Below are 23,263 nucleotides of genomic sequence, written 5' to 3'. Positions count from 1 at the left end.
CAGCACATTCTCCCTCACTACAGACTAATTTAGAGCTTCAGTGATGGAGAGAAACTGGCTTTAATGTTCTGTCCAGCCTAGGGCAACTAACGGGATGGCGGGGTTAGCCAGGACATGGAACTTCTTGTGCCAGAACTGAAAAAGTCCTGGACAAACTGGGACAAGTTGGCCACCCTCATCCATTCCCAAATCCAAAAGTAAGGGACTGATTGGCCCAGCCTGGGTCAGCGACTACCCAATACCACCTGACAGTGGCCAACAGTGCTGGTCACACTAGAACATGTTAGCCCCTGCAATAGTCATAAGAATTTGGGGTGCGTCCATGTCCCAGGTTGATAAGACAGGAGGGCACCAGGCAGATAATCCCATAAATATATACCATGGACCCAGGGTAGGGACTCAGTGAAGGGTCCTGTATTCTTTCATTCAACATGCATTAAAACAGCCCCATTTCAAGATGTCTATAAGACAACACTCAAGAACTCAGTGGAATCTTTTGATCCCAGATAAAAAATGCAATGGATTTGCATTTGCAATCTGTGCTTCAAAGTCAGAGCATAAGGTAAAAGTCACATAGAATCAAACTACATACCTACCTCTGAGCCTTGTACTCTTACTCAACACAGTGCGATGCTCACTTAAGAGAAGTGTGCTGGACCTGGGGCCACCTTAGGAAGAACAGGTTTTCACCATCCATCACAAAGTCACTTTGGGACAGGGATTCATTGGATGAAAGGTGGTGGACTAGCCCACACAACCGAAATCGTTATTTCTCCCTTGTCCAGAAGTCGCAGGCAACATGGTGATTTCAGATGCTGGGAGGTTATGAGATATACAGGAAAGATTAAGGCTGTAGGATCTGAGAGGGACAAACAGAAGCATTAAGTAGCAGGCAACCTTCAGAAATAAAAAATCATTAGATGGATGAAATGGAGCCTTTATCCTCCACAAAACAAAGATTTCTTTGTGGGGGTTTTTTGGGGTGGGGTGTTTTGCCCTTTTCATAAAGAAGACTTTCCACTGGTTATTTTATATCATTCATCAGAACAAGTGACCACCACCCAAAACCTATGCAAACAGTAAGGATAGTGAAAGCCCATCCTGCGGGGTGAAGGCACATCATTCATTCCCACCTCCAGCCCTTCGGACAGCAGCACACACAGCAGGAATTCAGGACAACAGAGAGGAAGCTTGAATAGTGGAATACAGATTGGACCAGAGAAGCGTCACAGGTAATTTTAGTTCCTTTCCTTACTGTAGCTGGGGAAACAGGCAATTGCCCTAAGCGATTTAAAACATGGATGAGGGATCCCTGGGTGGCGCAGCGGTTTGGCGCCTGCCTTTGGCCCAGGGCGCGATCCTGGAGACCCGGGATCGAATCCCATATCAGGCTCCCGGTGCATGGAGCCTGCTTCTCCCTCCGCCTGTGTCTCTGCCTCTCTCTCTCTCTCTGTGACTATCATAAATAAATAAAAAAAATAAATAAATAAAACATGGATGAGCTGTTCCTTTTAGAGAAACTGTGAGGGTAGATTACACCTGTGATTGGTTTCTCCTCTTCACCCCAATTTGCCTGAACAGGTGGGAAGGAGGTGCCGGAGAGTTCCGACTCATCCCCAGCTGGGATCTGCTGGCCCTATCTGAGGCCTGGTCTCCATTGAAACCACTGCTCCCAACAGCGTCATCTCCAATAAAGGCTGATCAACTTCCAGGCCCAATACAGCTTTCTTGAGAACAACTTGACCCTCTCGAGGTGTTCAGACCACCTTACCTGAGGGGTCTCAGGTAAATAGGTTAATTGCACCTTCCATCCCTGCTGCCTCTTCCCATCCAACAGCCCCCCTGGTCATTCCAGCACACTCCCTCTCTACTGCAGTCCCCCGTTACCTGGAAGAAGCTTCGCCATGCCCATGAACAGCCCTCCTACACCTGTCTCCCCAAATCCCTGTCTCCCCAAATCTTCATCATTTTTCCTCACTCTCATTCAGCCACCAGATGGCCTTCACCACAGGAGGCTCTCCCTCTGATTACAAATTCCAGATGAGATGGGAGCTTCCCTTCATTTGGGCTTTCTCTTTCAAGGACTCTCAGCACCCCATTGATTCGCCCTCAGTGGGTCCCATTGTGGGTCCCAGACCCACCTCACTTTTCTCCATCTTCCTACTGCTTTCCATATTCAACCTGAGTTCAACACTTTATTCACGCTTTCTCCTACCCACAACCTACATTCCTCACCCGTTCCTCCACCTCTGTCACCAGGTGAAACTTAAACACCAAATCCACCCAATGCTGGCTTCTTCCCACACGCACTCAGACCACAGAGCATAGTTGGAGCAAATGGCATACCCAGGGTGGTGCCATCATGAAGTCACACTCAGCACCACCGCCTGGTCTTTCATGCTGCCTGGAGTCCCTGAATAGTTCAACTTTCCAGTCTCTGCAAGAATTTTTTCAAACTTGCATTCTGGGCAAACTTCCCATCTACACTATACCCTCCTGACTCTTGGCGGGTAACAGAGAAAGAAGAAGACTTAGTAAGAGGAGAATGTCTTCAAAGTCCAAAATCTCCAAACCTGCCTGTCCTTCCCACCATCCCTCTTCCCACCCAAGGGGAGCCTCTTTCCCCAAGATCTGGGCTCTAGCCTCCTCCTCATCTTAAAGACCCATGCTATCGGTCAGCTCATCACCCAGCACCCGCCCTGCATCTTCAACCTCTCCTTCACTAGTGACCCTTCTAACAGTGTTTAAGCCTCTCAAGGATCTTATGCCTTAGATCAAGCAAGTTCCCCAGCAACTCATCCCTGCCAGCCACCACCAGACCCATAGCCTCCAATCATGGCCAGATTTCTTAAATGGAGACTCGTGTTTCCCAACCCTCATCTGCAGATCATGTGAATCACAGGCATCCAGGAAGTTTAAAATATTCATATACATGTATATGTATACACACATGTATATATATGTTTAAGATACATGACAAATATAGAGACATATATATTTTATGTATATTCTGTACATACATAATATTCTGTATATTTTATATATAGATAAATACATAGATATATATATATAGAGAGAGAAGCCAGATACTGAAGGCTATATATTGTATGATTCCACTTATATGAAATTTCTAGAAAAGGCAAAACTATAGAAACAAAAAGTAGGTCAGTGGTGGCCTGGGACCATAGATGAGCAGGGATTAACTATGAATGGGCACAAGGAAACTCTTTAGGGTGATGGGAAATTTCTAAACCTAGTAAACCTAGGTTGTGGTGATGGCTGCACAACCCTATAAATTTACAAAAGTCCAGCAAACTATATACTTAAAATGGTTGAATTCTATGATGTGTAAATTACATCTAAGTAAAAGTGTGTTTTGTGTGTGTGTGTGTGTGTGTGTGTGTGTGTGTGATTTTTTTTTCAACCAGAAGGCAGAGGTCTAAGAGGACCAAGGTAGGGCATAAACAGGGAGTTTGCACAGAAACAAGATGAGTCCTGCCCCTCACACTGGATGAAGAGTCCCAAGTGGATGGGGGATGAGGGGAAGACTAGGGTTGCAAAATGGGTGAAGGAGATCAAGAAATACAAACTTCCAGGTAAAAAATAAATATGTCATGGGGGTGCCATGAAGAGGATGGGGAACACAGTCAATAATCTCGTATTCACTTTATATGGTGACGGATGGTAACTAATCTATGGAGGCGGTCATCTGCCAACACATACAAAAGTTGAATCACTATGTTGTACACCTCCAACTGATATAATATTGAATATCAATTATACTTCAATTATGAAAAAAACATTCCCAGGTTGGGAGGGAGGGAGGGTCAAAAGTAGCAGGTTCCTAAGAAGGAGTCCCAAATTACAAACCCCCCCCACCCCAAGATTCAAGTGTGGCAGGAAAATGAGAAAATTCAAGGATGATTTCTGGAACCCTGGACTGGAGGGACCTATGCACCCCCTCCTAGGTAGAGCCCCCAAGAGCATGGCTCAACTCCAGTAAGAAAATGACTGCACCGTGTGTAAGCAGAGTTTCATCCCCCAATCCCCGGAAAAGTCCCCTGCCCCTAGTGTGAGAGCAGCAGAAGTTTCTGGGTGCCCTGACAGAAAAGCATGACACCTGGAGGAGGCAGGCTCAGGGAAGGGAATGAGGATGATGGACAGTTCAGCGGAAGTCAGTATGAACAGGTGGCTAGTAAAAGCCTGGCTTCTGCAGCCTCATCACCTTGGGGTCTCATCACCCCCCACCTGCTGGATTTTCAGACCCAACCCCAAGAAAAGAGGAACATTTCCCCATGCTGACTGATTGGATTTCTGCCAATTCTGAGGTTCGAACTAGACATTAAACTGAGAATTTTATTTAAATAGAGGAATTTGCCTTTGGATGTTTGAGTTGAGGAGCCTCTATGCAGAGAACTGGGCATCACCCACAGGGTAAGCAAAGAGGGAGAGCCGTTCCCCCCTCCCCCCCCCAATAGGACAACTACCCCAGCTCTCCCAAGTGAATAAACTAACCCAGGAACTTTGTTTTTTCTAGATTAACATGGAGAAACAACATAGGAGCCTCTTAAAGCAACAAAGAGAGTCAGTGCTCAGCACTGAGGGTTTTTCCCTTTCCCCAAGTCAGTGCTTCATCCTTGCTGGGCGCCAGAGAATGTGGCAGCCAGGAGAGGAGCGCATTATCTGGGGGAGATAAGGCAGGGCCTGAGAAAGTGGAGATAGAACCGAGCTGGAGACAGCGTGGAGGGAGATGCCTCGACCGCCTGCCTGGCCCGGGCCACAGCCTCACCCCATCCCAGTGGCCCTGGCCCGGTGGGATCCCAGCCCCAACCCACAGCCAGCGTGAGCCCCGAGCAGCATGCAGGGCTCCAGGAGCCTGACCCTCCCGTGGCCAACCTCCAGCGAAATCCTGGGTCCCAGCAGGTTGAAACCAATTAAAGGCAGAGAAGTGGGGTGCTCAATAGTCATGTGACTCTGAGCAAGTCACCTCTCCCAGCCTGGGATCCCCCCCTGGAAACTGCTGGGCACGGTAGGGAGAGTGGGATGAGGGCAAGCAAAGATTTTCAGTACCATTCTGCAGAAAGGGAGCCCTGATTCCCTCTCAGACCTGTCAAGCCAGGCCCCGGCCGCATCCACCCACACCTGGACGGAAAAGGCTTGGGTAGAGCCTCGTCCCACCAGGGCTCAGACCCCCAGGCTGCCCCCACCCCGGGGGACACTGCTCCCTCTCCCCCTGCCCAACCGCACTGGGGCTGCAGGCTCCTCCCCCGCACTGTCACAGTTCTTGCTGGCAGGGCAAGACTGCAAATATTCTTTCCTCGGAGAATACATGGATTAAAAGGTTTATTTCTCTCTTCTGAGCAAAAAGACCAAGGGTAAGGAAGACGCAAGCGCCAAAAATGGAAATATAACCAAAACGGTACAAAAATCGATTTGTACCGTCCCCCCGCAGATGAAAACGATCGCCCAGGCGGATAATTTCCTTTTTCTCTTATGAGCAAGTGTCAGGACAATACAAATAGATACCCCGGGTCTTGACAATTCACTAGCACTACCTGCGGGGCCTGACGCTCCGGGCCTGTCTCCGGTGTGATCTGAAAAATCAATAAGGAATCAACAGCTAAGCTACCCGCCCTCCTCGGCCAGGGGAGAAGTATTAGTGAGGCTTATCACTGGGGAGCCGGAGGCCTGATCATAATCCTGATTCTGACCACAAATCCCCACATCGGAGGACACACTTCTGGGCACTTCCTTTCCTGACTCTCCTTCTTTCCCAAAGCCAGCAAGGTCTTTATTTCTTCAACAAACCTGTATACTACCCCGCTTGGAAGTTTTGTTCCCACTGTAGTTTGGACTTTTTTTTCTTCTTCTTCTTCTTCTTCTCTAACTTCCAGACAGCAACTGTAACAAAAATTCACACCAGCCCAAGACTCCTCTTTTGGCAAGACAACGTAATGATTCCATTCCAGTGGACTCAGTCTGCTGAAGTTGGTATTTTGAAATGGTCTAACACCCACTTTCTTAACATTAGGGCTAATTTCTTTTGAAGGGAGTTTAAAGCCGCCAGGACTTCGATTCTAGGGTTAATTGGTCTGTTTGCCACTGTTTGTCAGAACCGCCTTTAACGAACATCTTCAAAGTCTGCTCTGATACCGGCCCCCGCCTGGTCTGAAATGCCTCAAATGTCTTTATCGCTGCCAAAAATGCAGTGAGTGAAAGGGCTTTTTACTTAATTATTTCTGAAAACCAAAAAGGGGATTCTGTGCAGACAGATAATGAGAAATGACACAGTGAAATTAAAATGCGTGTTCGGGCGAAGAAAGCCAGGAGAGCTGAGCTCCTAACTGAGGCCCCCGGAGAGCCCCCGCCTCAGCCCCCTGCACTAGACAGCAGGGATGGGTGCTTGGTTTGGTCTCTTGGAACAGATTTTGAGTTAAAGCCCACGCTGATTGGGTTGCACGGGTTGCCTAGCAACCCTCAGGCCAATAGTATTTGGTTTGCAAATGCCAACATCTGCACAGCATTCCAAGTATAATTTTTAATTCAAACACTTATGTCTGGAGACGGGGAGGGAAATGCATCCTTAAAAAAAAAAAAAAAGAAGACTCCACTGGGGGGGGCACTTGATGGGATGAGCACTGAGTGTTATACTTTATGTTGGCAAATGGAACTCCAATCAATCAATCAATCAATCAATCAAACAAAATGTATTCCCTTATGTCGTTCCCCCCCATCCCCACTCCCCCCCCCCATCCCCACTCCCGAGCAATTCATGGTTTCTGTTGCTGCTTTTCATGATTCCTACTTTGGGGTTTCTTGGAGGGTCAGTGGGGGGGGGGGGCAGTAGAGATGAGTAGAAGGTGGGAAGAAAGTGCAGCAGTTCTTCAGGTGTCCAGGAGGAAAGTGGGGAGACCCGCATTTCACTTTACACATAATTAGGAAGGCCTCCCGACAGAAGAGAGAAATAGTTGGGTCTCCCTTTTGTTGAAAATTGTGATTGGTGTGGACTCACGTTTCCCTGCCCGGTTCAGATAAGAACTGAGATATGTCCCTTGACAACTGCCCCAGGATGGGGCATGTGGGCCACACGGAGACATTAGTTGGAGAACTCAACACTATTTTCTTCTCCCCAGAATAACTGGATGACAACCTCAGAACGAAATCAGAGAAACCAACCAGCAGAGAAGCTCAGACACCGAACCCCTAACAAGGAGTTCACTTCACCATCCCTAAACAGAGCTCACATTTTGAGGATCCTGGCCTCCAGGGTATCAAACCCACACGTGCCTGGGTTCCGGTTTTGGCCTGGCATACGTTGGCAATTGCAGCTTCTAGTCCTCTGCCACCTTCTAAATTCCCAGAAATCAATATATTTGCATGTTGTTTGGGTAACAATGCAACAGAAACCCCCTCAGGGAAATCAGATTTGGAAGGTATCAGGGCAACTCCAAAACAACACCTTTCTTTTAAAAAAAAAATCCAAATGGCATTGCAAACTGATGCTCTGGTTCAGCCGTTCCCCAGGCCTCTGCTTGAGTGAATACATTAGCCTTTACTCCTTCCAATATAGAGAGGTCAGATTACCTGCTGGGAAGCAAAGGAAGCCCTAAATCATTTGATGCTGGGGGTGGGGGGCTGTTTGGGGGAATAGCCAGGAGACTCTGAGCAAGGAGGGGAGCTTCAGATCTCGGTTAGGGTAGGGTCCCCTTCCTTGGGCAACTTCTGGAGGGCTTTAACTGGAGAACCTCTGGCAGGAAAAAGTATGCTGGGGGAAAAAGTGTGCTGGGGGCTTTGATAAAACAAAAACACACAGACACGTTCCCCTCCCCTTTCAGCAGAACACCCCACCCCATGGTGAGGTTGTGGCCATTGGTTTTTGCCAAGAGCAGGAGATCTGATTACTGTTATCTCTGCTTGCATAACTACAAATGTTATCATTACTGCTCAACTGATATGGCTCTGTTTTACAAACACAAAGGAAGACTGTATGTACACTTGCCCTCTTACCAGAGGGGCTGATTTAAAAGAAAAAAAAAAAAAAAGAGGGAAAGAGAAGGAAAGGGAAGAGGGGGCTGGGAACCGAAAGGGATAGGCCTGCTGAATGAGCCTTTCAGAAAGAATTATGTGATAGGTTTTGTGTGTGTATGTGAGTGTGTGTGTGTGTGTGTGTGTGTGTGCTTTTTTCAAACGCGGCTGCCAAAGCTAAGAATTGAAAAGTATTCAATGGGCATCATGTCAGAAACACAATGATTTATTTTGCTGGTTCATTTTCAAACATGAGCTTTCTCCTTATTCCCTGCAATGTGTTTTGGGCCCAAATCTTCAAAATGTGAGGAACAGAAGTTATGCAGAGAGCCCGGTCTGATTCAAGATAAACAAAGATCCGATTATAAATACGACAGTGGCATATCCCTGGCCTCCAAAGGGCCTCATCTGCTTGCCCAGACTGCAGTTGTTTCTCTACCCAACACTATAGAGGGTAGAAGCGGGGTCCCCTCTGGCGAGACCCAACCCCACCTGCCCCCGCCCCCCACACCCCCCAACTCCCAGCACTGAAGACATGGCTTGTAGGCCCTCCCAGCTCCACCATCACCTGCCCTGTCTGAGGGACTCCTCCTCCTTGAGTTCCTCCAAACCAGGGTTTGCACACATACAGCGGGTTCTACCCTCAGTTTTTCAAGTCAGAAGCACAGGAAATATGCTTTTATTTTCTTGGTGCCATCCCACAACCTTCTAATTCCCACTCTTCCTCCAGGATTGCATTGAAGTTCCTGGAAGCTCACTCAGGCCTGGGTATGGGAGGCAGGCCAGGGAGGAGGGAAGATCTGGTCCGCAAGGGGGCCCTGTCCCCAGACCACAGCTCCTAGCAGGACTGCCTTTGGCTGGCCCTCCGTCCACACCACTCTTGGTCGTACTGGGGTGCATAAAGACTCAGGCAAACACAGCTTCGTTTGGGGCCCTCTCTTGTTTGACTTCTTCTGGAACCCTATGCCTAATTTTTTTTAACATATTTTTCTAATTGAGATCTAATTCGCATACCATACAATCCACCCTTTAAAAGGATATGATTTGGTGGTTTTAGTTATATTTGCGAAGTAGTGCAAGTATCACCACTATCGAATTCCAGAACATTTCCTCACCCCCAAAAGAAATCCTGCCTATACCTAATTTTGAACCCATCCTTTTGAATTGTGTTCTAAAGAGGGTCCCAGGGGCACCTGGGTGGCTCAGTGGTTGAGCATCTCCCTTCGGCTTAAGTTGTGATCCTGGTGTCCTGGGATAGAGTCCTGCATCAGCTCCCTGCAGGACTGTGTCCCTGCCTCTCTGCCTGGGTCTCTGCCTCTCTCTCTGTGTGTGTCTCTCATGAATAAATAAATAAAAATCTTTTAAGAAAATAAATAATAAAGAGGGTCCCAAATTGCTTAAGCTTCAAGCCCCATAAAAACTAAATCCACCCCCAGATCAGAGACCTCCTGCAAAGCAACCTCAGGCCAGCCTCCCACAGGCAGTATTCTCTAGTCCAGAGCCAGATACACTGGGTGAGGCGAGACAGAGATCCCCCGGAACTCAGATGCCCAGCCCAGCTGGGATTTGGGGGTTTGCCACCCTTTCCCCAAGGACACTGGGAGCCTGGAGTCCCTTCTAAAGGACCCACCAAGAGCCTAAACTCTCTTTTCTTCCCTGGGGGTGCTTTCCCAGTCCTGAGAACCACGGGAGGCCCTATCTGTTCATCTATCTCTTCTTTTAAACTCAAAAGGCAAGAATTTGCTTCTTTTGTTCTCTGAATTGCATCTCCTTTCCCTGAGGCTGGGAAGAGAAAGCAGTACCTGCCTCACCAAAGGTCACAAAATAACAGAAAGTAGGGATTACTGAAATCCAACTACTGACCTGAGACTCCGGAAACCACACAGCTCCAGTCTGTAAGAGCTTAAAGGTCTCTCACTGCCCAGACACTTCTAAGACAGAAGAGGGCTAAGGGTGGTGCCAAGTGATTTTGCAGCAGGTGATGCCAAGGGACCTTCTTTGAGAACGATGCCATCTCCCCAAATAAGAAGGTGGCTGTATTATCCATCTTTAAAATTTGGGGAGGGAGGTGACTGAAGCAAGTCCTGGGGCCCTGTCTCCCTGCCACCGCAATCTGGTGACAGTGGAGCCAGGGGTTGTGTCTGTGTGATCCAAACCTTACTTAGGGCAGCAGGGCCCTGGGTCCTGGTCAACCAGAAAATCATCCATTTGGGGTTATTTATTCACTTTCTCACTCTAAACCTCAGTTTACTACGTACAAATCACCAAGCTTGGTACTAACCCTTTGTGAGATCTTGTCTCCCTTGAGGGTAACATTTTATTTATATTTTTATTTGAGTTTATCTAATTTTAAAGACTGAGAAATGCATAAGGCACAAAAGAACTCAGAACCCCCCAAAGATGGCCTAGGTCACCATCTGCTCCTCTAGAAGAAGACTAGAGAAATGATGGTGCCACTCCAGGTAGAAGAGCCCACAGCCAGCCCCTTGATGTCGGAAAGGGCAGCCCTGCAGTTGGAGCCACCATAAAGTGTCCAGATGATGACCACAGTAGCAATGATGATAGCACCAGCTCTGCTGCGTTCGCTTCCTGCCGGGCACTGAGCTGAGCAGTTTCCCTGCAGGGCTCTCAGCATCATTCTATGAGAGAGGTACTCTTGCCATCCTTATTTTGCAGGTAAGGGAAAAACACAATAGAGAGATTGAAAGTTTGAGCAGTGTCATACAACTAGATATTAAGAGAGCAGCATTTTTATACTGTCTGCCTGCCTCTAGAGTCTTGCTCTTCACCACCGCTCTATGCTTCCTCAAGCAGGTAAAACCGAGAATGAGCCACCTTCTGGTTCCAGTGCACAGAGATGCCCCTTTCCAGGCTGGACCAAACAATTAAGCGGATTAGGGTTTCCCTCAGGTCACGACTGAACTTTTACTGCTTTGTTTGCTATGAGAAACTAAGGATATCTGACCTCAAAAGCAACCATCTCAATTATCTAGAGGGGAAAGTGAATCCCTACCTCACACCATATAACTAAATAAATTCCAGTTATACCAAAAATAAACAATATACTGAAATCATAAAAACACCAGAAGATAATATTACAATAATGGAGTAGGGAAGGCTGGTTTAAGTAGTCACTTAGCTCAAAAATCTTAAAAAGAGTGAAGCACATTATCTGGAGAAGAAAAACAACATCACTGATAGAGCTAAAAGGTAAATGACGAGTATATTACAGAGAGAAGCCTCATTTGCTTTACAAATAACTCCTGTTAAAAAAAAAAAAAAAAAGAACAATCATCCAATAGGGAAAAAAAGCAAAGGATATGAAAAATTCATAGCAAAGAAATTCTAAAAGGCTCTTAAGATATATTAAAAGGTGTTCAACCCTGCTCATAATAAGAACATTCCAAATTAAAATTACCCATCTGGTTGGCAAAGATCTACAAAGATTAGCAAGGATGTAGAGAAACATATCCTCATCCAGTGCTGGAAGGCATCCACTCAGCCCCTAGGCAGAGCAATAAGGCAATCAACCTTTGATCCTGCAATTCCATTTTTAGGAATTTAGCCTACAAATATGCCCAGATATGTAGGAAATGACTAAATACAAGAATGCTTATTGTATTATTGTTTTTAGTGGTGAAAGATTGGAAGTAACCCAAATATCTGAGTAGAAACCTGGTCAAATAAATTATGGAACAGATTGCTATGCAGATATTTTAAAGGATTCAAAACAATGAAGTTGGATCTTTACCTCACATTATATACAAATATTACCTCAAAATAGATCAAAGACCTAACTGTAAGAGCTAAAACAATCTCTTAAAAGAAGACGCAGGAGTAACTTTTCATGATCTTGGATTTGGCATTGGATTTTCAGACGTGGCACTAAAAGCACAACCAACAACAACAAAACTAAATAAATTGGACTTCACCAAAATTAAAAATTTTTGTGCATCATAGGATATTATCAAGAAAGTGAAGTGACAATTCACAGAATGGGAGAAAATATTTACCAATCATCTATCTGATAAGAGTCCCATAGACAGAATATATAAAGAACTCTTACAGCTCAACAACAACAAAAGCAACAACCCAATTAAAAACATGGGCAAAAAAAAAAAAAAAGGGCAAGAATCTGAATAGACATTTCTCCAAAGAAGAAACACAGATGGCCAATAAGCACACAGAGAGATATTCAGCATCATTAGTCATTAAGGAAATGTAAATTAAAGCCACAAGAATCTACTTCCCACCACTACTAGGTGGCTGTCATAGTAAGAAAAATGGAAAACAAGTGTTTAGCAAGGAGGTGAAAAATTCGGAACCCTGATACACTGCTAGTGAAATGCGAAATGATACAACTGCTTTGGAAAATAGTTCAATGGTTCCTCAAAAAGTAAAACATCGAATTACCATGTGACCCAGCAATTCTGCTCCTAGGTGATACCCAAGAGACGTGAAAACAGTTGTTCATATAAACTTTTATATATGAATGTATATAGGAGCATTATTCATAATAGCCAAAAAAGTGACAACAACCCAAATGTCAATCAGTGGATGAATGGGAAAACAAAATGTGGTCTATCTATACAATGGCATGTGATTTGGCATTAAAAGGGAATGAAGTTCAGACATCAGCTACGACATGAGTGAAGCTTGTAAACATTATGCAAGTGAGGAAGCCAGACACCAAGGGCCACATAGTGTATGATTTCACATATATGAAATGTCCTGGATAGGCAAATCCATGGAGAAGGAAGGAAGATCAAGGTTTGTTGGGGGTTGGGTAGTGACTGCTTAATGGTTATGAGTTTCATCCTGAGGAGATACTTTCTGGGACTAGTTGCTGGTGGTGATGGCTGCAGAGCTCTGTGAATATACAGAAGCCACTGAATTGTATATTGTTAAATGATTAAATCAAGAAATTTTAGGTTATATAAATTTTACCTCAATTTAAAAAAAAAAAAAGGATGAGGAAGTCTTTTCTGTACCAATGGAAATAATCCCCAAGATATATTTTTAAGTTACAAAAAAAAAAAAAAAAGGCAAGTACACCACTGCAGAACATTAGGTGTCCATGGTATCATTTACTTTATTTTAAATGCACCTGGGTAGCTCAGTTGGTTAAATGTCCAACCCTTGATCTCAGATCAGGTCTTGATCTCAGGGTTGTGAGTTTGAGCCTTGCTCTGGACTCCATGCTGGGTGCAGACTACTAACTAACTAAATAAATAAATAACTAGCTAAAAATAAATAAATAAATAAATAAATAAATAAATAAATACATTAACTGACCAGGTTATTTGGGGTTTTTTTGTTTTTTAAAGTAGGCTCTACACCCAGCGTGGGGCTTGAACTCACAACCCCTAGATCAAGAGTCACATATTCTAATGACTGGGCCAGCCAGGTGTCCCTGATAGACCAAGTTTTAAGATAACCCACCGCCGTGGGAGTAGCAGCAGAGAAACAGACCCACACCTGGGCCATCTCCAGACTTCGGGGAATAATACACCCTCCCCCAAGGGCAGTGTAGCCGCCAGCAGAGGCCTTGCCAAGGCTGGTCTGCCTTGTTTACCCGGGTGCACAATCGGCCATGCTGCCTCCACTCTCCCACACTCACGCTGGGCCGCAGCAGGCAGCACTGGCTGGGGCTCACGCCCTCTGATGCATCCCCAGAGAATCCATCATAACCAGCTGAGCAGAGGGACCTGGCAAGCTGACCAACGTGGAGCCGTGTTGTGTACATTTTCTTTCTCCACAAGCAAAACTGACTGCCAGACAGCCGGTCTGATCCAGTGCAGTTGCTTCTGCTCACAAAAGGTGCAAACACAGCTCTGTTCTGGACTGCGTGCTTGTACCACCACCACCACCACCACCACCACCACCACCACCCCCCGCCGCCAAATTCATGTGCTGAAGCCCTCACTCACAATGGGATGGTTTTAGGATGTGGGGCCTTTGGGAGGTGATTAGGTTCCAGTGAGGTCATGAGGATGGGGCCCCATGAAGAGATGAGTGTCCTTATAACGAGAAAGGAGCTAGAGTTGCTCTCTCCACCACCATGAGGCCACAGCCAGAAGATGCCGCAGAAAACGGGCCCACACTGAATACAGAACCTGCCATCATCCTATTCTTGGATGTGAGGTTCTGGATCAGTGAGAAATAAATGTCTGTTGTTTAAGCCACTCAGCTAATTTTGCATATCAGCCTGCATAGACCAAGACATCCTCTAAGAGTGGCCCAGAGAGAGAACAAAAGGGGCAAAGTTGCATCTGTCCAGCACACGTGTGGAGTCAGCATGAACTGGGAGCCCCAGCCCTGCCCTCCTTTCCTGGGTGTCCCTCTGGTGTGAGTGTCCTACCATGCCAAGTGCCATTTTCATGTCAAAAAATAAGCAGTTTTCGTATATCATGGCCCAAAGTACAAGCCAACAACTTCATGTGGGGCCAAACTGCAAAATAAAAAATCCGATCAATTCCAAAACTGGAGGAAAACTGACTCAAGGGAACTTTTTGAGAGACAGCACAGTACTATACTTCATGGGCACTTTTGGAGATTTTCAAGGATAAATTTGACCCTATGTGATCCTTCATCACATCATGCGATGGCTTTTGAATCTTACCCCTGAGTTAGATATGACTCCACTGTCAGAAGAACAGAGTGCAATCAACTTCTCTGCATGTAGAAGATAAGAAATGGGGACATTTGCTTCCCAAACTTTCCCCCAGTACCTCTCGCCACCCCGTCCTGCAAGTAACCTACTACAATGTTCGTCATGCAAGTAGCGCAAGGAAGAGCCTGCATGTGTTCAACACTTTCTATGTTCCTGGTGATCTTTACACAAATCTCATCCAGATGACAATATCTATAGGAAGGAAATAACATCCTCGTTTTATTAATGGGGACACAGGCTCATATTAAGTGAAGGTAAATGGAAGAGTCAATGATGGTCCCCAGTCTGAGAGATCCAAAGCCCGCCATCTATCTACTTCACCACTAGGCCTTCTTAGGCTGACCAGATCACACTGATTATCTCATTTGCCTGTTCCCCCCCCCCACACACACTAATTTTCTCCTTCAATTTATATGCAATTTAGCTCCTTCTACTCAGACAACTTCCTTGTCTGCAAATGCTCACTGGGGAGATCTTAAGACCACACTTACCCAGAAACTCGTTACCACATGTACCCAAGCCAACCTGCTGAGTCCCTGTAACAATGCTCCTGCAGCACGGATCTCTTTCTCCAGTAGCTTCTAAGTCATTCCACTAACATTTGTAGTCTCTCTCTAATTCCCATGGTATTCCAAATCCTGCTCGCTCCCAAGACTACCTACGGCTCTTATTACTTTCCTGTCATTGATTTCGTGCCGGGGTTTCTAACTAACCAATACAGATCCCATGCTTTCATTTCTTTCTCTGTCCTTGGAATCTGAAACATCTCCCAATTTACTACCATCTGCTCCCTTAATTAATAGGCTGTTTACCTCCCCTGTAAGACCTTGTAGTGATTCTCTTGGACCTCATCCCTAACTTTGTGCACATTGCAGGCTCTCATTAGTCTTGGTTTATAATCCAGTTTTCAATCTATTTGACAGCTCTCATCTCCAAGCCAATTTGAATTACATTTTTCTCATAAGATATCATAAGACACAAATACGCTTTTTCGAACCTGGAACAAATGACATCTACTACATTCCCTCTGTCTACTTCTTTTATAATTTGAAGAATAACCCCCCCCCCCGAAAGAAAGAAAGAAAGAAAGAAAGAAAGAAAGAAAGAAAGAAAGAAAGAAAGAAAGAAAGAAAGAACCATCATTCTGGTTTGTCTGATACAAATTCACTGGTTTTCTCTGTTTCTTGAGGTCTCAGGTTTGTGTGACTATCTCTAAGTAGTTCCCTCTGCCACATAGCATGATATGGCATCTTCTCCAGCCCCTCCTCACCCCAGCACCCTCATTAGCAGATCTGAAATGCACACGACGCAATTGTAACCAAATGCATAACCAAAGATATAAATGAATAAAGTGAGGGCTCTTGGGTGGCTCAGATGGTTAAGCATCTGCCTTCGGCTCGGATCATAATCTCCAGAACCTGGGATGGAGCCCCGCATAGGACTCCCAGCTCAGCGGGGAGTCTGCTTCTCCCTCTCCCTCTGCCTCTCCCCCTGCTTGTGCTCTCTGTCTCTCTTTCAAATGAACAAAAAAAAATCTTTGCAAAAAAAATAAATGAACAAAGTGGATGGTTTTATAACTTGAACTGTCGACACCACTTACAGCTAGAGGTGACCGGTGAGTTCTTCAGAAACCACTTAGTATTTGAATTTTGTTATCATCACACGAAATGTCACTGTTGCATAAAATGCAATCATCCTCTATCCTTTCTTCATAGGTCCAGTGGATGAAGGAAGATTAGCATTTCTTCAGCTCCACCTCTGTATCCAGTCCTGAGTGAGGGGTTGGCTTCATACGCTTGATTTCAGTGATGTTTTAAATGTGGCTTCATGAGCATCACCTGAAGATCTTGGTAAAGCTGCAGCCCTCCAGACCTCACTCCCAGATTTTCTAAATCAGTGGCTCCGGGCTGAAGCTCAGAAATCTGTTCTTCAAAAGTGTCATAGGCCGTTTCTTGATTACTAAGTGCATTTGGGAAGCACCGACTTCTCAAAGCAGCCCAGGAATGTCCATTTCAGCTGTTTTCATCAGTCATTGGATGAGGAAACTAGAACCCAGAGAGCTTAAATAATTTGCCCAACATCAAGGATGAGGAACAGTAAAGCCCAACCTTGAAGATGAGTCTATAGGATTCTGGAGCTCATCCTCTCTCCATGATTCCACAGAGCCTCCATTTTGATGGGAAACTTAATTTTGGGTTGTTGTACTTGGAATACCACAGCCTCATTTTTATGAAAATGAATATTCAGCACTGCCAAAAGACATTTGGTGTACACTAATGTTCATAGCTGCATTATTCATGACAGCCCAGATGCAAAACAACCCAAGTGCCACAAGATGAGTGGAATACATACATTATATTCTACTATATTATATATTATATAAATATATTTATTATTATTATATAATATATATAATATATATAATATATGTGTGTGTACATAATTCCTCCATGTAAAGGAATGAAACTCTGACAGATGCTACAACATGGATGAGCCTTGAAAACATTATGCTAGGGAAATACGTCAGACACAAAAGTTCAGATGTCATATGATTCCACTCCTATGAGGTATCTAGAATGCACAAATCCGTAGAGACAGAGAGAGGATACTTGGGGCGGGGGCCAAGGGGATGGAGAATTACTACTTAAAGGGCACAGGGTTTCTGTTTAGGATCATGAGTGGTGGTGATGTTACATTACACTGTGAATGTACTTGGTGCCACTGAATTTTGCACTTAAAAAATAGTACTTTTTTGTGATATGTATCTTATCACAATAAAAAGGCATGTAAAAGACATCCGGGAGTGATGGGAGATGAAGCCATATATTTATTCCCTCTGGAACTTAGACTAGGAGTAGGACGGAAAGTAAGCCCCTGAGACTGTCTTCTACTTACCCCTAAAGTTGGACAAAAAACATATTTCTGGTTAATTGAAGGTCCCAGTTGGTCATGGCATCACTGCATGTTACTCCTAGCTCACTCTTCCTAAGACAAAGACAGGCGGGAGCATTTTGGCACATAGGGATGAAGTTAGTCTGTTCCTGAGACCCCGCAGCTGCGTGGCTTTTCAGTTCTGGGGCTTACCCCCAACCCTTTGGATAGCATCTGTTTTTGGTGCAGGTTTATGGCACCTTCAATGTGAAGAATCCTGCTGACTATGGTACACATTTGGTCAAATGATTGGTAAAACTTCTTTTTTCTAAAAAGATTTTTAGCTTTATTGAGATATAATTGACAAATGAAAATCATATATACTTACGATGTACAGTTGTTTGATATACATACACATTGTGAAACTACAATCAAGATAATTAAAATATTCATCACTTTACATAGTTACTTGTGTGTGTGTGTGTGTGGTGAGAATACTTAGCATCTACCCTCTTAGCAAATGCAAATACACAAAAAAAGTATTAACTATAGTGGCCATACACTACACTAGATCCCTGGAACTTACTCATCTTGCATAACTAAAAGTTTGTAGCCTTTGACCAACTTCTCCCCATTTTCCCCATTGCACAACCCTGGCAACCACCATCCTGCTCTGTGCTTCTGTAAGTTTGACTACTTTTTCGATCCCACATATGAGTGAAGTCATGAAACATTTGTTCTTCTACATCTAGTTGATGTCACTTAGCATAATGTCCTCTGGATTTATCCACGTTGTCACATATGGCAAGATTTCCTTCTTTTATAAGGCTAAATAATATTCCACCATGTGTGTGGCTCACATTTTCTCTATCCATGTGTCAACAGACATTGCGGAAATCAGAAAAAAAAAAAGAGAGAATTTAAACCCTCTGATCCTGAGAGAAGTCATTCCACATCAATTTAAACCAGATGAAAAGTTGTCCTCTGTGAATGAAGTGTCTCCTCGGAGATACAGAGCGGCTAGCACAGATGATGCTTAGCACTCTGTACAGCTCTGGAAACTTCCCAAAGGCAAGATGAGACCAGGAGATAGAGAAGGGAGAATTATGGAATAATTCAAAATAATGAATTTACGTTTTAAATTCAGTTTGAGGAGTTATTTAAGGGCATGTTCTTCTGTGTTTTTCTAGATGATTTCAGGGAAAATGTGATTGCATCCTCCGGATCAAAGCTGCTGAAAAAAAGATGCCTAAAAGGAAGATTCTAGGTATATGACAGTTAGGGCTTGCATGCTTCCACAATCTGTTCTTCCTGAGGAAGCAAGCAAGCCAAAATCTCCTGGGCAGGCCCAGCACTTAGTCCTAGCAGAGGCAGTTCGAGGCGGAGAAGAAATGCAATGACCGTCAGTCCCCGTTTATCCTACAGCCCTAAGTCTGCTTGATCACAGTGAACATCGCGGTGAGGGACATCCATCCCGGGGGGCGGGAGAGAATGAGCAGGCCAATTTCACATCACACGTGAGCAAAACACCATTAATCTAAGCATGGAATGAATCAACATGAGATCTCCTGAGAGCCGAGAAAAGGGGTAAGGCTCAAGGCAGGACCTGCTAAAGCAGCAGACGTGCCATATAGGCTTTAAGCAACCTGCAGGGTTTGTTGGAAATACTTTTGTCCTCTTTTAATAGTTAACCTGACCCCAGCTCAGGAATCCAAGATACTGAGTCGTCTATTGTGCACCTGGACAAAACTTTCAAAACCTTAATTACTTATAATCTTGGTTTCAGCACTAATCTCAGTAATGCTGGTATAACCTTCCTCTTTTACTGCTCCCAGATGCTCCACACCAACATATATCTTATCTCCAGCAGGAGACTCTGTTTTTTATGATTTTAAGACATAGCTTGAAAATGTCTCCATCTTATCTCAGAGCAGAAGTGGTGTCACTTGCCAGCCCAAATACTCTACTAAGAGTTTCCCCTCTCACTCAGCTGCCACGGCTGCTTCTTTCAGCCCAGCCAGACTCCTGCTGAGATAAAAATGCAACTCATTTAGGTCAATGATTAAATTGAAAGTTATAATATCACTAATTAAGTTTGAGCAAAGAGAGAACCAAGAGAAAAAAAAAACCACCCCAAACAAACAAACAAATTCTTTGAGAGGGTCATGCAGCACCTGTCCTGACAATCAGCACCCCTGCCACCCCCCACCCAAAAGCAGACAGTCTCATGAAAGCATTTGAGAAAGCCTCCTCCGTGCCTCGTCACTAGGGTCTCCGCTTTCAAACTCAGAACAACCACTTATTGTCTCCCAAGCACACTTTTCCCCCCTCAGAGCCTGTGTGCTCATTGGACTGTGGAAAGAACCTTCCAGACTCAAGCGCATTTCCTGAGACTGCCAGCCAGGAAGGAGCTGGGGAGGAAGATGGGTGCCCGGTGAAGAAATTGAGATCGCACTGAGAAGGATTCATAATGCATGGAACTCAGGTGTGGTGAAGTCAGGTGACCTGCCTGGAGGTGAAAATAGCCTGAAGGTAAGGCACCTTGTAGGGACCAGGCCAGCAGTAGGGCGCCAAAGCCCCCCACTTCAGGTGTCAAGCCTGCCCTCCCTGCATTTCCTTGAAACCCGTGCCCAAGGCGCCTCTCTGGCCTCGCCTTAGTCCCAGCCCTAGATCCACCGAAGCCCAGGGACCAAGGACAGCAAAAACAGGTTCCATTCTCCCGACATGACCCGTCTAAAAGAAGGCTTGGGGCGGGGGCAAGGGTGGGGGCCCAGGGGGCGCGTCACAGCAAGCCCGGGCCTGTCTGCCTGAGTCGGCGATAAACTAGCAGTTCTCACACCTGGGCCAGCCACGTCCTCCAACCCATCCCACAATCACCAGACACCTTCCTGCTGATTCCCGCCCCAAGTGGCCTGGAGAGAAGAGCTGGGGCTCCCGCCCAGACCCCCCTCCAGGAGGCTCCCCAGCCGTGGGCTCAGTGGGCCTGCTTCCCTGTGCTGGATGCGGAGGGCCCATTATCCCCGTGATGAGGAGCTGATAGTTCTCAAGCAATTAAACAACGCCAGGAGTCTTTTACACAATCCTCTAATTACCAGTCTTAGCACCAGAATTACACCCTCCAAAGCCTGGCTGATGCTACTGTAGACTTTTGGGAGCTACAGACGCTGGGAGAAAGATCCCAAGAGGACAGCTCGTCTGGGGTCATGATGTGGGAGCGGGTACAGCTTCAGTCAGGCCAGCCAGCAGCTCGGGGGCTTCTGCAGAACCATCCCAGCCCCCAAACCACGGAGCCTCTGGCTAAAATCCAGACTGGCAGCGCTGATGTTTTATTTTGCGTTGCATTTTGAAGAGAAGCTTTAACTTTACAGCAAAATGATTGGGAAGTACAGAGTTCCATCTAACCACGGACCCTCCCTCTTTACTTCCCCCTATTATTAATATCTTGAATTAATGTGGTTCATTTGGTAGAACTGATGCACTGATACTGATACATTATTAACTAAGCTCACATCCGGGCTCACTCTGGATGCTGGATGCGGCAAATGCGTAATGACTACATCCACCATTAGAGAATCATACAGAAGAGTTTCAGTGCCCTATAAATCCCGTGCTCTCCCTATTTATATCCCCTCTCCCCCCACACCAATGGGGATATTTTTTGATCCCAAACTTATTAGAGAAATCTGTATATTTTATTTATACAAATTTATTTATAATTTATTTTCCCTTGAACGTAAATGTTGGTGATTCATTTAGGCCATAGGAGCGTCATAAAGCTGAGCTGGCAAATTCTTGTGAGGATTGCTCAAGGCAGCACAGCACCTCCCGTGTCCCTCTACAGTGTGGAGAACAAGGCCTACTCGCTAGACCAGAGCAGCCTCTCTCAGTGGCAGAGCCAAGCTCGATGGCTGCCCACATTCTAACCCTCGTGTTACCTAACAACAGGTGGGAACGCAAGGAGTCCAGATGATGCTGAAGACAAGCAGTGCCCCGAGGCAGTGAGAATGCCGGGAAGTAGAGCCTACCGACTTAGAGCAGTGGTTCCCAAAGTATTGCCCAGGCACCCCTTCGGGGGTCCCTGAGACCTTTCTGGGGGTTCATGGGTTCAAAACGATTTCCCTAACAACACTCAGAAGGTATTTGTCTTTTTTCACCCTCATTGTCTCAGCAGTGTATGGTGTTTTCCAGAGGCCAGGTGATTTGTGCTATTGTGACACCTCGAAGGCATAAGCAGAAACAAGAATCCAGCTGCCTTCTCTGAAGGCAGGTAATAAAGAGTTGGAGAATGTGAAATAATGCCACTTTTCACCATCCTTTTGTGTTGGAAAACATCGTTAACTTTCATTTTCAAAGTTACGCGTGTCATACGTGATAGGTTTACTATTGCTATTTTATGCGAAATCAATGCTTTTGTCTTTCTCAGTCTTAATTTCTAATATGATAAATATCGATAGCTAGAACCCATGCTGAAAAGAGCTTTTTTTGGAACCCTCAATAATTTTTAAGAGAGTATAGGAGTCCTATGTGAAACAAGTCAGGCAGAAAATGACAAACACCATAGGAGTTCACTCATATATAGGATTTAAGCAACAAAACAGATGCACATAGGGGAAGGGAGGGAAAGATAAAGTAAGATACAAACAGAGAGGGAGGCACATCATAAGAGATTCTGAACAATAGGGGAAACTAAGGGTTGCAGGAGGGGTGGGGGGGCGCTGGGCTAAATGGGTGACAGGGGTTAAGGAGGGCATTTGTTGTGATGAGCACAAGGTGTGACACGTAAGCGATAAATCTCGGAATTCTGCTCCTGAAACCAATACTACACTATATGTTAACTAACTTGAATTTAAATAAAAATTTGGCAGAAGAAAAGAGAGAGAGAGAGAGAGAGTATAGGAGTCCCGAGACCGGAGTTTGAGAACCACTGATTTACAGCAAAGGATTTGGAGTCAGACAGACCTGGGCTGAAAACCCAGTTCTGCCATTTGGATGAGTTATTTACCCCCTTCCCACCCTCCCCCCAACACACACCTAGAGCCTTGGCTGCTTTATCTGTAAATGATGATGATAATGTTTTACTTCATGAGGAGGTTGCAAAGATTAATGACCTGACACACGAAGGAGCACCCTGCCTGGTCCCTGGCAGAGACGAGGCAGGCAACAGGCAGTAGGAGAAGGAGGAGGAAGAGAGTTTAAAACTTAGTTCTCGTTCTCAAAATGTACACACAGTGGGCGGCTCATGTTCTGCTCACGCTGTGCAGGAACATAACCAAAGGGGCCCTCTCCCCCTCTCTGAGCTACAAGCAATGGTAGGCCAAGTGGAGTCTTGAGGGAGGGGGGGGGGCTTAAAGAGCCAGAGAGAAGGACATTCGTCTTCTGCTGTCGCAGGGGTATGGCATGACGGAGGCTCGGAAGGAGCGATGAGCAGAGCCACTCCAGGGGATGTTGAGCAGAGTAGCCAACTGGCTCATGTGCACACCCAGACACCTCCTTGCACACAGCAGATAGTCATGAAAGGGATCACATCCCAGATCAAGCTTCTCACACAACCACGGCCTCATGGACACGCAGTTGCCAACCCTCCTCTCTGTTCCTCCTCATCCCTTGTCTGCTCATCCAAATCCCAGGTCCCGCCCAGGGATCTGGATACACCAGGTCTGACGCAGAATCCAGACTTCTGTGTTTTTATACACA

The 23,263-nt window shown here is 45.5% G+C and overlaps 1 long non-coding RNA gene across 1 annotated transcript; it reads left to right on the top strand.

Moving 5' to 3' along the window:
- The first annotated feature begins 19,904 nt into the window (after positions 1-19,904).
- LOC121485049 lies at positions 19,905-21,862 on the top strand. The gene is made up of 2 exons (XR_005986188.1): positions 19,905-20,101; positions 21,515-21,862. It is a non-coding gene; the product is annotated as an uncharacterized LOC121485049 (long non-coding RNA).
- Positions 21,863-23,263: the final 1,401 nt, after the last annotated feature.

Source organism: Vulpes lagopus, chromosome 2 (genome assembly GCF_018345385.1).
Source record: "Vulpes lagopus strain Blue_001 chromosome 2, ASM1834538v1, whole genome shotgun sequence".
NCBI lineage: Eukaryota > Metazoa > Chordata > Mammalia > Carnivora > Canidae > Vulpes > Vulpes lagopus.
The sequence above is the reverse complement of the archived record's forward strand: the minus strand, read 5'-3'. Positions and strand labels throughout refer to the sequence as shown.